The sequence below is a fragment of the Macrobrachium nipponense genome, chromosome 1, assembly GCF_015104395.2.
Source record: "Macrobrachium nipponense isolate FS-2020 chromosome 1, ASM1510439v2, whole genome shotgun sequence".
NCBI classification, from domain to species: domain Eukaryota; kingdom Metazoa; phylum Arthropoda; class Malacostraca; order Decapoda; family Palaemonidae; genus Macrobrachium; species Macrobrachium nipponense.
This window is the reverse complement of record NC_087200.1, coordinates 148,444,568-148,460,034: the sequence shown is the minus strand read 5'-3', so window position 1 is coordinate 148,460,034 and position 15,467 is coordinate 148,444,568. Positions and strand designations below refer to the sequence as shown.

The 15,467-nt window shown below is 41.1% G+C and overlaps 1 protein-coding gene across 8 annotated transcripts in view; it reads left to right on the top strand.

Moving 5' to 3' along the window:
• Positions 1-15,467, top strand: part of LOC135219743 (uncharacterized) — a 371,373-nt gene that overhangs the window by 319,420 nt on the left and 36,486 nt on the right. The window lies entirely within an intron of this gene.

The following is a 15,467-nucleotide window of genomic DNA, read 5'->3' as shown; positions in this document are numbered from 1 at the left end:
CAGTAACAGTCTAAAGCATATACTAACTTACATCCTCTCTAATTACTGACTGGACAACAGAAACTAACCCAATAGAAGTAGTTTGTGGCATGTTCTATATGAGGACAGTAAAGTACCTGTCTAAAACATGTGTAAGTCACTGGACAACAAAGCTGACATAAGAGATAAAAGTCTGAAGCATCTTCAATACATATACAGTACAGTGCTTGATTAAATCATGCGCTGACTCACTGGCCTTCAAATTATTGACGGGACAATAGAAACTGATCTAAGTGACATAAGTTTGTAGCATGTTTAGTACATGTACAATGCAGTACTTGTTTAAACCCAGTGCTCCCTTACAGTTCCTCAAATCATTGATTAGCCAACAGAAACTTATTACTGACCTAAGCGACATAAGTTTGTTGAATGGTTTATACAAGTACAATACAGTACCTGTCTAAAACGTGCTCCCCTACATGACTACATGATTTACATCCCCTCATATCACTGACTGGACAACAGAAACTTGGTCTAAGATACATTAGTCTGTAACAAGGTCAATAATTGCACAGTGCAACAATAATTGCCTAAATTGGACAATATACAGCTATCACCTGTATGTCTGTCTGTCTGTCTTATTCACTTCAGATGTGTTTATTCATTCTAAGACTAGGCCTAAGCTGCCTAGTATTCACTTTTAATTTGTTTGTGTGTTTTAGGACTAAGCCTAACATCATACAAACTACTTTTTATTAGATTTTAATGGCTTTCATACAGTTTTTTGTAGATGTTTTATTCACATATATAGTTTAAATAATAACTACATGTTAATTTATGGAAAATAAAGTTTTTTCAAATAAACTAAATGAATAAATTTAAAGATATCTTTAAGGGGGCCAACCAGAAGCCCTTTATATGGGGGTATAAGGCAAAAAACGCAGTCACAAAAAAATTCATGTAGCTTCGTATGGCAATGGAGAATGCATATACGAAATATTTCGTCAAACTTCCTCCAACTTTCATAGTTACAGGGTAATAATTAGTAAACGTAACTCAATGAGCCAAAAACATTGATCCAAACAAGAAAATGCAATATTTCTTCTGTTATCATAAATCTTGATAATTATTGCCAAAGAAATTGTGAGCAATGGCATCTGTAATGATTCCAAGAGTCGTGGGAGGGAAGGTTCTCAGCTTACCACCCTACAAAGCGAGCAGAAACATGAAAGAGGTTACATGTTTGAGTTTCCTCTCTGAGATTCGCTTGTTTTTTCGTTTGTTTATCTTTGTTTCGGCCTGAATTTCATCATGCCAAAAAGGAAAAGACAAGCAAAACATCTCGCCGACATACAGAAGAAGAGAATTCGCTCTAATATGAGTTCAGAATATCATAATATCCGCAACATTAGCGTAGTTAGTGAAGAGAGAGAGAGCAGGGCTTGGGGAGGGGTGCGTAGTAAGGAATGCCCCGTCTTGCCTGACACACACACGTCGCACAGTGGCCCAGGCTATGGTCTTTGAGCAAAGTTATCTTCATTTATGATAACATAGTTTTGGTTTATTAATACCCAAAAAGGAATATGAAATTCATAATAATCATGATTTAATAACATTGTCTTTGTAAAAAGAGTACACATTTGAGTTTCACCTTTGACATTCTCTTGCTTTTACGCTTGTTTATCTTTGTTTCGGCAGAAATTTCATCATGCCAAAGAGGAAAATACAAGGAAAACACTTCGCTAACATACAGAAGAAGAAAATTCGCGCTACTAAGCCAAGTTAGTGAAGGAGAGAGAGAGTTGTGTAGGAAGGAGTGCCCCATCTTGTCTGACGCAGTGCCCCAGGCTACGATATATGAGCAAAGGGATCTTCATTTATGATTAAATTATGATAAATAACATAGTTTTGGTTTATTAATACCTAAAAAGGAAATATAAATTCATAATAATCATTATTTATTAACACTGTCTTTGTAAAAATGCAAAGTAAAACTTTGAACGCCATCATCTCAATCAAGTGAAGCCCTTTTTTTCAATTTTTTTTTTTTCTAAATTTTTTCTTGATTTATATGGTTAATTTTTTACCATAATGGAAAAATTCATATCTAGCAAAAAAATTACTTTTAGAAAAAAAACTTTTCATTTGATTGGAGGTCTACATAAGGTCTATATTTGGTAGTAATCCCAGGTCTTAATATTAAATATCGAGGGAGGAGATAGATTTTGAAAAATGGTTATTTTTTGACGCCCCCAAAAAAAACAAAGTAAAAAAAACCTGGGTTTTTTTGCATCAAAAGTGCATGCTAAAAACTAGAAATAGTTATAAAAAGTCAAGTCAATACAAATGCTTTTCATACAGTATTTACTCTACAAAACAAATAAACATACGTAAGTAAGAGAGAGAGAGAGAGTTACAAGGATTAGCATGTCTTAAAGACTTGTTAGTCCATCCGAGGAGATATCATGTGTTTACTTACCTGTAGAAGGAGGTTTTACTGTGCATTCACAGCGTCCTAATGATTTTGTCAAGCTTTCTTTTAAACCCTTCCACACTGTTGTTATTTACAACTTCTGGAGGCAGTTCATTCCATGTGTCACATATCTTGTATGTATAGAAGTTCCAACAATGGGATGTGTTGTATCTCTTCAGTTCTAGTTTCCATCTATTATTTCTTGTCTGGTTTTTGTTTAATGTAAATAGGTTACTGTCTACTTTTGTTATGCCTTTCAGTATTTTAAATGTTTCTATAGGTTGTCCTCGCAATCGTCGTGTTTCTAAGCCATACATGTTCAGGCTCTCTAGTTGTTTTTGGTAACCTACTTGCCTGATAGATGGAATTAACTTTGTGGCTCTTTCTTGTACTCCTTTTAATCTATTTATGTCCTTTCTTAGTGTTGGTGACCAAAACTGTACTGCATATTCAAGATGGGGTCTAACTATTGATGTGTAGAGCGCAGCACCGTTTCCTTATTTCTGCATTTGAACTGCCTCTTTATGTATCCCACTAGTTTCTGTGCCTTCTTTTCAGCTTTTATGCACTGTTTTGTGGATTTTAAGCCCTTGGTAATAATGGCTCCAAGGTCCTCCTCTTGTTCTACACTACTTATGTCATTCCCAAGCAGCATGTAGCTGGCATGGGGGATTGTTTGTTCCTATTTGTAACACTTTACACTTATCTACGTTAAAAGGCATTTGCAATATTTTTTACCACTCTCCTATTTTCATTAGATCATTTCTTAAACTTTCCAGGGCATCTGGGTCTGCTGTATTTACACCTAGTTTGGTGTCATCTGCAAATTTGGCTATCCTGCTAGTTAAGCCTATATCAATGTAATTAATGTAAATCAAAAATAGGAGAGGGCCAAGGACAGAACCCAGGGGAACTTCACTTGTTACATCTTCCCATTCCGATTCTTCACCATTTTATACGACTCTGTTTTCTATAAGTTAGCCAGTCTTCAACCTAGTCTGCTGTTTCTCCTACAATTCCTAAAGCTCAAACTTTTGTCATCAGTTTCTTGTGTGAGACTTTGTCAAAGGCCTTTTGGAAATCTAAGAGTATATCTATTGCTAGACTACTGTCGTAAATACCAAGGATGTTATGAAAAAACTCCAAGAGGTTTGATAGGCATGATCTATTTTGTCTGAAACCATGTTGGCTGTTTAACAACAAGTTCATGTATTTTCGTCTGTGAAGAAACACATTCACAGCGGGGGGCCTGTCCATTTTGGTTTATGTTTGTTTGTGCGTGGGTGACGGACACTACGCACCTGTCTATGCCAACCCAGTTCATCTGTAATAAACTATCAGTACCCAGCTACCAGTCTTACTCTCTGGTCCTCACAGTGCTTCCTGATGATAATGAGCCATTTGAAAAGAATATGTTATACTATATTAAATTACATTAAAATGAGGTATAATAATGTACTGGACTGTGAAATATAGAACTTGAAAAGTAGACAAAATAATATACAAATATTTAAATTAGCAAAAATAAAATTCGAAGGCGAAGAATTACCATTGAAAATTAAAATTATGGGCCAAAACAGGGAAATCAGACCATGTCCCAAAACCCCTACACTACCAAAACTGCAGTAAGTACGGGCACACAAAGAAACATTGCAGGAATACATCTGTATGTTTGTATTGTGGATCTGAAGAGCATGTCACATAATGGATGTGTGGTGAGCCTAAATGCGTGAAATGTGGGCAAAATCACCCATCAAGGCCCAAGGAATGTATGTATTATATATACAACACAGAACTAAAATTACTGCAAGAGAGAACAGAAATGCCTATAAAAGAGGCAAAATTGGAATTAATAGTTAGAGGAATGCATGATCCCACTACAATATGTACCTTTTCCACTATAACATAAAATAAAGAAAAAAAATAAAAATACACAAAAGTAACAAACCCCTAATACATCAATCTCAGGAAATGACAGCTACTTTTCAGTTAATATCTAAAGTTGCAAATTCTAAGATGGATATTTGTACAAATCCATTTGGGATACTGTAGCAAATGGAACCGCAAGAGACAGTACATGTACCGCAGAAGTATTAGAAGAGAGATCTAATGAACTGGAAGCTAAAGATAAAAAAGAGGCCTTCAGAGAGAACTCCATCCAAGACCAAAAAACCAACAATTGTTAGGGAGATATGTTAAAACAAAGACCAAAGACCTAAAGAAAGAACAAAAGCCTGCAAATGATAAAAATATACCTTTGTCTCCTAAAATAATAATAAAACCAAAAGGACCAGGTACCCAGATCATCAAAGAAATAGTAGAGGAGGAAACCATTGACAAGAATGATTACGTGAAGAGAGATTAGATTACTCCCCATCACCAGTAATTGGAGCAGCAAGACTAAATGAAAAAAGAATGGCACATAATACGTGGATGTAATGAATGTTTTATTAAATTGTGTAACTAAAACAGAAGCATAACAAGGAAAGCTTAACCAACACTACAAAATTTTAGTAAATACACAAATAAACAAACTACCAGTTTAGACAGTCACAAAAAGGGCTGTATGTGCATTAGGCACCTGATGTCTTATAAGGAAAAACAAATAGATGTCAGGAATAAAATTCAAGAAAAAATGCAGACAGATAATCCACATGAAACTAACACTTGAACACACCAACGTAATATTTTCAAAAATTATATTATACAATGGAACATAAATGGTCTCAAGACCAGATTACATTTGGGAGAATTAGGATTACTGAAAGAATATGAACCAATGATACTATGTTTACAACATGTCAATAAAACAATATCAACAATAGGTAAATATACCTTAGTATCTACATCTAGAGAAGAAGAAAATTTAGGTACAGCCATATATGTACATAACAAAGTACATTATGACATAATACCTGCAAACTTGCTGAATTGCAAATATCAAGTATTAACATACGAATCTAAAACAATAATTATGTAATTTATCATTTATACACCAGCCTAACAAAAATTACAAAATTGAAAAACTTAAAGATTTACTTAATAATAGCAAGGAACCTACATTAATAATAGGTGATTTTAATGCTCACAACCCGACATGGGATTGTAACTGTACAAAATCAAACAGAGCAGGGATAAAAATAGAAGAGTTCATGGATTCAAATAACACAAGCTGTATAAATGATGAAGAAATTAGCACATATTTTTAAAAAACACATGGAATATTTTCCTCAGTGGACTTAACTCTATGTACTACAAGTATAGTTGACAGATTAGATTGGAATATAGTCAATGACTTGCACACCAGTGATCATTTCCCACCGGTGTTGATGACCTAAGTTGTTGTGATGCCATGGTACATTTTTGCATCAATCAATCAATCTGATAATTTTCCAATACTAATTTCCTTATTACATAATGCTATAAAACATGTTCCTCATTATAACATTTATAAAGCAGGCTGCTTTTACTATATTTGGCAATCGAGTGGAATATAAAGTAATAATTAAATTGGGAAGTGAGACAAGGATTAAATTTACCTTCTTCATTTGTTCAATTCTTATTACACCTTGATCTTTAACCCTTAAACGCCTACTGAACGTATTATACATTGACTAAAATTGTCTGTCGGGTGCTTATCGGACGTACGGTACGTCAACTACAAAAAGTTTTTTTAAATAAAGTGGTACTTCGAGATATGAAATTAATCCATTCCGAGGCGGCCTTCGTATTATGAGTTTTTTGTATCTTGAACCGCATTTTACATGTAAAATGGCTAATCCGTTCCAAGCCCTCCAAAATCACCCCAGTAAATTTCATAATAAAGCTAAATTGACCTATAAAATGATATTGTTATGATACAATAAAGTTTTATACATACTTACCTGGCAGATATATACGTACATAGCTATTGACTCCGTCGCGCCAACAGAATTTCGAATTTCGCGCACACGCTACAGGTAGGTCAGGTGATCCACCGCGCTGCCAGGAATAGGAACCATTCCCGTTTTCCATCAGATTTTTTTTACACCATCTGTCTCCTGAGGGGAGGCTGGGTGGGTAATTTAATTGTATATATCTGCCAGGTAAGTATGTACTATAAAACTTTATTGTATCATAACAATATCATTTTTATACATTCAACTTACCTGTCAGATATATGCATAGCTGATTCACACCATTGGAGGAGGGTAAAGACAGCTAATAACTGATTTAACAGAAATCACAACAATCGTTGTAGGTAATAATAAAATAAAACCTTGGTTTCTACCTGTTTAGACTGAAGACTTCATGGTTAATGCCCAGGAGTCTGTTTAGTCTCAAGAGCCTCAGCGAGATATTGATCTATTGCTAAGAGTTCTTGTAGGTCTGCCAAAGGGGTCTTATCCACTTACTTGGCCGATCCTATAAGGGCTATGTCAAAGGGTTTCAATCCACTTACATGACAAGAACCTTTTTTCTAAGGAGCACAATCCCGATCCCAATCACCTTAACCTAACCAAATGTTGTTTCTAAGATTGCAAGAAGTCATCCCCGAACTCCTTGCAAACAACCAAAAAACTCAATCACAATTACTATACACCTAATTTTTTATTTAAAATAAATAAAAATAAACAAAAATAATTTCCATTTTGTACTACCTCGCTTGTAAGACCTATTCACATTCTCATACTGTCAAAAGCACCAAAGGCCGCCTGTGCGACACCAAGTACTCCTGTCAGCAGAAAATCCTGATACTGTCTCAAAAGGTGAGGTTCATGTACGAATTTAGACAATGTCTTTAATACTACTCCGTTTAAAAGGCACATTTCTAGTTCCTTACTAGCAAGGGCTACGGCCGCCTGTGCGACACCAAGCACTCTTACCAGTAGTAACACAAAAACCCGCCTCAAATAGTGGAGATTTACGTAATCAAAGACACAGTTTCTATCCAAGCCTATCCTGTAAGATAAACTCACAGTTCCTTACCTAAACAAGGCCATGGCCGCCTGTGCAACAACTAGCCGTCAGGTAAGAAACTTAGAGCCCATCCCAAAGGTATGGTATGGAAATATTAGACTTTTAATAAAAGTTTAAGGATCGGTATGTGTCCTCAGTCCCAGCACTGTATCCGCAGACACAAAAGGGCCTAGAGAGAAGCACTTGTCATAGGTAATTTTAACATCTCTAAGATAGTGGGATGCGAATACCGAGTTGCATCTCCAATAGGTCGCATTAATAATATCCTTCATGGACATATTCTTTTGGAATGATAATGATGTTGCCACTGCTCTTACCTCATGAGCCTTAACTCGTAATATTTTAAAGGAATCCTCTGCACAATCGCTATGAGCCTCCGTAATAACACTTCAATAACAAATACGCTAGCGCATTCTTGGACATTGGTCTTTTCGTGTCCCGAACTGCGCATCACCATAGACTTTGTTTACATGCCTTCAACTCTTCTTTCTTTTTAAGATAGAACCTAAGAGCTCTAACTGGGCATAAAGTTCTTTCAATTTTGTCTCCCACTAATGTTGAAAGACTTTTCACTTCAAACTCCTTGCCATGGTTTTCGAAGGGTTCTCATTTTTTGCCAAAAACAGAGTTTGAAAAGAACAGATGCTGCGTCTTTCTTAAAACCCACCCCGAGAATCTAGGGCATGGATTTCACTTATTCTCTTAGCCGTCGCTAAGGCTATGAGAAAAACACACTTTCTCGTCCAATCTCTGAACGAGGCACGGTCGGGAGGTTCAAATTTCTCTGATGTAAGGAATTTGAGCACAACATCCAGATTCCAACTTGGAGGAGTAGCGGATATAGATTTTGAAGTCTCAAACGATCTTATCAGATCGTGCAAATCTCTATCCTCTGCCAAGTTTAAACCTCTATTTCTAAATACCGCTGAGAGCATAATTCGGTATCCCTTTATGGTAGGCACGGAAAGATTGGATTCTTCTCTCAGGAATAACAGAAAATCTGCTATATTGGTCACAGAGGTATCGGAGGAGGACAGCTTATTCTTCCTACAACATCTTCTAAACACATCCCACTTCGATTGGTAGACCCTAATAGTTGACGATCTTCGGGCTCTAGCAATTGCTTTTGAAGCCTTGCTTGAAAAGCCTCTCGCTCTGACCAATCTTTCGATAGTCGAAAGGCAGTCAGAGCGAGAGCCGGGAGGTTTTGATGGAACCTCTCGAAGTCGGGTTGTCTGAGAAGATCTATCCTGTTTGGAAGAGATCTTGGGTAGTCTACTGTCCATTCCTGTACCTCTGTGAACCAATCTTGGGATGGCCAAAACGGGGCGATGAGAGTTAATCTCGTCCCTGTTGATGCTACGAACTTCTTCATCACTACTCCTAGCAACTTGAATGGAGGGAAAGCGTAAGCGTCGAGTCCCGACCACTCCAGTAGCATGGCATCCACCGCTATCGCTCTCAGGTCTTCTACTAAGGAGCAGAAGTTCTCTATTCTTTTTGACAGGAACGTCGCAAACAAATCTATCTGCGGCCTTCCCCACAGGTTCCACAGTCTTTGGCAGACTTGTTCGTGCAGAGTCCACTCCGTGGGGAGAACTTGGTTTGTCCTGCTGAGCCTGTCTGCTCTGACATTCCTTTCCCCTTTTACAAATCTGGTCAGGAGGGTGATATTCCTCTCCTCCGTCCATGACAACAGATCCTTCGTTATCTCGAATAGGGAAAACGAGTGCGTCCCCCCTTGCTTTTTGATATAAGCCAACGCCGTGGTGTTGTCTGCGTTGACTTGAATCACTTGATTTTTTACTTCTGACTCGAAGAATTTTAATGCCAGAAACACTGCATATAGTTCTTTGGCATTTATATGCCAATCCTTTTGCTATTTCTTCCATTTGCCAGAGACTTCTCTTGCCCCTAGAGTCGCTCCCCATCCCGTCTCTGAAGCGTCTGAGAACAAGATTTGGTTTGGGTTCCGAACCTCTAGGGACACTCCCTCGTTCTTTTTGAGTGGGAGCAGCCACCACTTAGGTGTTTCTTCACCTCTTTGTTACCGGAAAAGTGTCCGACAGATGGCCCTTCTTCCAAGTCCAAGATCTCTTTAGGAAGAATTGCAGAGGCCTTAGATGAAGTCTTCCTAGGGATACAAATTGTTCCAGGGAAGAAAGAGTCCCTAGAAGGCTCAGCCACTCCCTGGCTGAACTCCTGTCCTTCTTTAGGAAGGATGTTACTTTCTGAATCCCTCGAAGAATCCTTTCTTGGGACGGAAAAGCCCGAAAATCCCGAGAATTCATCTGAATCCCCAAATAGACTAAGTCCTGACTGGGGATCCATCTGCGATTTCTCGAGATTTCACGAGAAGTCCTAACTCTTTTGTCAATTCTAGTGTTTTCTTCAGATCCTCCAAAACATTGTTCCTGGGATTTTGCTCTTATCAGCCAATCGTCTAGGGTAAAGAGAGATGCTTATAGCCTTCCAGGTGTAGCCATCTGGCTACGTTCCGCATCAGGTACGTAAATACCTGTGGAGCCGTGGAGAGGCCGAAGCACAAGGCCCTGAACTGGTAGACCTTCCCTTGCATCACAAACCTGAGATACTTCTTTGATGACAGGTGAATAGGAACGTGGAAATATGCATCCCTGCAGGTCTAGAGAGACCAACCCCTCCCCTCCCCCCCCCCCTCAGTCTCTCTCTTCGCAGGGAGCTGAAAGTACCGAGGCAGAAGTCTCCATCGAGAACTTTTTCTTTTCCACATATTTGTTCAGAATGCTCACGTCCAAGACTGGCCTCCATCCTCCGGATGCCTTTGGAACTAAAAACAGGCGGTTGTAAAACCCCGGAGAGGAAGGATCCTGAACCTCTTCTATTGCCTCTTTGTCCTTCATTCCTATCACCATCTGAAGAAGTGTCTCCCTCAGAACAGGGTCCTTGTACTTCGCCGACAGTTCCTTTGGGGAATTTGACAAAGGTGAGCTGTCCTGAAAAGGTATAATGTAACCTTTCCCCAAGACTGCTAGCGTCCAAGGATCGGCTTTCCTTATCGCCCAAGCCCCTACGAAGTTTAGGAGTCTGGCCTCTACAGATGTTTGGAGGACTTCGCTGCTACTTTGATCTCTTGAAAGACCAAAAGGAGGACCTTCCTCGCTTTTCTGCTGCCTTCCTTTTCGTTGGAGGACGAGAGGTGGAACCTCTCCGAAAGGGCACTACCGGAGTACGAGTAGTCTTCCTCGCCACTGGTACTGTTGGTCTCGTTTTCTTGGAGGATTGTACTAATATAGATCTTGGGTTGCCTTTTCAGCAAGAGACTTTGAAATCTCCTTCACCAATTGCGAAGGGAACAGGTGATCCGAGAGAGGAGCGTATTAAAAGGGCTGACCCTTCGTGCAGGAGGGGATACCGCTTTGGTTAGAAATGAACCAAATAATGATCTCTTCTTCACTACTCCTGCTCCAAATAGAGATGACAATTCTCCCGAACCATCCTGAACCGCCTTATCCATACAGGATAAGATGCAATGTAACACCTCAGGCTCTAAAACGTCTGGTTCATTTGCCTTCTTGGCCAGCACTACAAGGGACCAATCCAAGAAGTTAAAAACTTCTAGTACATGGAAAAGTCCCTTGAGGTGCTGATCCAATTCTGACATGCTCCAATATGCTTTAGCTGTATTCAAAGCATGTCTCCTTGATGCTTCAACCAAGCTTTGAAAAAATCCGCCTCTGCGGAAGATGGAAGCATAAGTCCCATCGCTTCTCCCCTTGTCCTGTACATATTCCTCTCCTACCCCTGAGCTTACATGGAGGAGTGCAAAAAACTGTCTTTTGAGCTTCCTTCTTTCCTTCACCTTCATGCCAATTATTTAAGATTGAATAGCCTTCTTCATTGATATGGCTGGCTTCATTTTTAAATACGAAGAAGATTTAGGAATCTTCGTACTCGAGAACAGAGATCTCGGAGAAGGAGGAGCTGCAGGGCTTAGAGAGTCTCCAAATTCTTGCAGGAGAAGAGAGGCTAACACTTTGTAATTAGATACCCCCTCATTGTTCGGGGTTTCTTCCTCCAATACTTCGTCCAACTCCATCATAGAAGGAGAGCGAGCTCTTTTATGAGAATCTTTGTCCGTAGACTTATTCAATTTAGGAGAAATACTCCAAGAAGGAGAGAGACTGACAGATCTAGAAGCTCTCCCTTTCCTTTCCACTAAAACATCCTGAGACATCGAGGTCGAAACCGTAACCTTCGATGTACCAGGTTGCTTCCTTGAATTAGGGCTTCTATTTGTAGGAGACTCGCTATCCGAAGACATTACATGACTATATAAAGATCTTCTGTTACTCCTTGTAACTTCTCGCTCTTCCAGCTCTTCACGTTCAGCTGGCGCCTTGCGCCTGGCTGGCGCTTCGCGCTTGGTTGACTCTTCTCGCGTGGCTGGCGCCTCGCGCCTAGCTGGCTCCTCGGCGCCTCGCGCTCGACTAGCGCTTCGCGGCAGTCTGGCGCCTCGCGTCTGGCTGGCGCTTCGCGCCTGTATGTCGCTTCGCGCCTGTATGTCGCTTCGCGGCAGCCTGGCTGGCGCTTCTCACCTGGTTGGCGCTTCCCGGCAGTCTGGCGCTTCTCGTCTGGCTGGCGCCTCGCGCCTGGTTGTCTTCTCATGCTTGTTAGAATCCTCGCACGCGGCTGGCGCCTCGCGTCTGGCTAGCGTCTCGCGCTTGGCCGTCGTTCCAGTCGTTTCCTAAGAGAAACTCTTCTTATGATATAAATGTTGTTCTGAAGAGTAGTCTTTATCTGAATCCTCATACGGTATCGGATAGCGCCTGGCTGGCGCCTCGCGGTTAACTGGTAGCTCTTTGCGGCTGACTGGCGCTCCGTGCCTGGCTGGCGCCTCGTGCCCCGAATGCGCGGGTCTGTGAAAAATAGACCCTTCATCCGAAGAAGAATCTTCTTTTCTGGGAGGTTGATAGTAAGGATTTTTTTACTTCCTCACAGGAAGATTAACATCCTTTCTTCTTGGAGGATCTCTCAAAAGAACCCCGACTAGAGAAGCAATAGACTCTTGCATATCTTTCAATATTTTAGTCGTTTCTTCTCTTTGGTCTAAACGAGAGGAAGGAGAGCATTCTTTCTCCATTCTCCATGACTTAGCGGGAGAAGCCAAAACCTTTGCTTTCTTGATCTCCGTCGGGGAATCCTCCGAAAAACGTTCCGGACTCGAGTTTATTCCCGATTCTTGCCAGATCCTCTTCATGGGACGAGAACGATCCGCTGATCTCCATCCTCTTTTAGGTGAGGAATTCTCCGAAGACGAAAAACATTCAAGTAGAACGCTTTTTCTAATGCGTTCTCTGGCAGTCTGTGACGTTACAGATTCTGCCGAAGAGACGTCTGACTGGTGGGGATCCTCCATAACCTCCGTAAGGCTTTTGACATTCCTTCTCCTCTGGGCTTGGGAGCTTGAAAGAGGTCTAGGCCTGGGAGCGTTGTGAAGCCAATCAGACGCCTCCTCCACTTCACTGGGGAAATTCACATCACTTTCCACAGCACTACTTTGCTTACCTTCTATGGCAGCCATTTTACGCTCCATTTTCATAAGCGCAGCTTTAAGGCTTGCGATCTCCGAAGCAGAGTCCGTAGGATCTGCATTGGAGAAGGTCCTGAAATATTACAAGGAGCGTTCATAATGTTAGAGGAGGGTACAATATTACTCACCAAACCACTTGAAGATAGAGAGCTAGGCTTGGTTTTGGAAGATGACTTCCTTAACCGGTCTTTCTCTAATTTCTTTAAATAAGAAGTTAGAGACTTCCACCTTCAAGCACTCAAAACTCTCACATTCATGACAAGTGTTATCCATCGAGCATTCATACTTCCTGCATATTTTACATACAGTGTGAGGATCAACCGAAGCTTTCGGCATTCTCACCTTGCACCCTTCATTCACACACATTCTCACCACACTTCCAGAATCAAACATCATGATGAAAATTCCAAGCCAAAATCCAAATAACGGTCCACAAAAAGCGTATGCCAGTACAACGATCCAAATACGTCACCAAAGGGTCCAAAACGATGATCAATTGTATCCAAAAACGATATCCAGCCGGAGATACCAACAACAATGTTGCCAGTATGGCCGACAGAAAAAATCTGATGAAAAATGGGAATGGTTCCTATTCCTGCCACCCAGCGGCAGCGCGGTGGATCACCTGACCTACCTGTAGCGTGTGAGCAAAATTCGAAATTCTGTCGGCGTGACGGAGTCAATAGCTATGTATATATCTGACAGGTAAGTTGAATGTATAAAACAATGAAATACTACAACAATTTGGACCATTCCAAACCTAACTTAATATGTACTGCTAATATGTACTACATAGTACCTGTAAATAGTGTATTAGTGTGCATGGTATACAAGAAATACTGTACGTACATACGTACGTATGTAGTAAAATATGGCAGCTTACCTTTCGAGAGAGGCTATCTCCGAAAGTGGCGACAGAGGAGGAGGACAAACGGCAGATACATACACTTAACTTTACGAAACATAAAAAATGTCAGGAAAACATAAACTAAACTTTACGAAACACATTAACAAAATTGTAACACTTAACTTTACAAAAAAATTACAATTTGTCGAAAATTCCATTTTTCCTAACTATAAAAACCTGAGGTCTTTAACAATAGGAAGTAGCTAGCGGCAGCTGGAACGGTCGTAAGCTTCGAACAAGGGGAGAACGGTAGTTAACTGCTTGTCCGACAGGAGGTGAAGTATCACTTTTGCTTTAGGCCCATGCAAAAAATGCAGAGTGAGGGGTGGCATGAGGTGGGACTATATGTAAAGGACCTCAGGTTTGTATAGTTAGGAAAAATGCAATTTTCGACAAATTGTCATTTGTTCCGATACGTAATACAAACCCTCGGTCCTTTAACAATAGGAAGACTCACTTCTTGGTGGGAGGAATCTGAGTCTTTTGTGAACAGACTGGTGTTCGCCCAACCTTGGAATGCCTCCCTGGTTGTAAGAGCGAGGGAGGGATCCAAGCCTCTGTCCGATTGATCGGGGTGTGCACTGCAGGATCAATGGTCAGACCTCTGGACCAAGTACTAAGAGAGAGGCAAGCGTATCTCTTCATACCAGCAAGCAAGAACTTGTTCCTGTTTGCAAGAGGCAACATAAAGTTATGGGTTTGTCTCAAGTTGGCATCCACTTCCTCCCCCTTGTTGGAGGAAGTGGTGGATATATGCTCCTATCCCTAATGAAAGGGAAAGGTGGGAGCTGGGTCGAGTAGCTTACCTGCATCGTTTCCTTTTGCAGCGTGGTGACAACCGTGTCCCTCTGCCCACAGGTAGAGGGAGAGAAAGATGGGGAAGAGAAGCCAGTCGCACTCTCATTCACACATTCATTCCTACATTCACACCAGGAATCAATGCTGTTCTGCCTGCTCGGGTGCTGGGTAAGCTTACACGTGTTGAGCAGCCACCACAGGTCCCAAGGAAAAAGTATCCAAGGACTTGTGGGCAATATCCCGAAGGTAGAATGAAGTGAAGGTAGTCTGGTTGGCCCAGACACCTGCCTTCAGGACCTGTGCCACGGAGAAGTTCTTGCGGAACGCAAGGGAAGGACCAATGCCTCTGACTTCGTGGGCTCTCGGACGAAGTGCACGGGTGTTGTCACTGCCATCAGTCTCGTACGCCCTCCTGATCACCTAACGCAGCCAGAAAGAAAGTGTGTTCTTGGATACTTCTTTCTTGGTCACCCCGTGCTAACGAAGAGGCGTCGACACTCAGGCCTGAGGTGTCGAGTTCTCTTCAGATAGCACTATAGCACCCTCACAGGACAAAGCAGCATCTCATCCGCATCATTGTCGGTGAAATCCATTAGGGAGGGGATTGTGAAAGAATTGAACCTGTCGTCAGGGATCGACGGATTCTGAGTCTTGGCTACGAAGTTCGGGACGAAATCAAGCGTCACAGATCCCCATCCCCTGGAATGCTTTACATTGAAAGACAGACCATGAAGTTCCCTACTCTCTTCGCTGATGCCAGGGCCAGCAAGAAGAGGGTC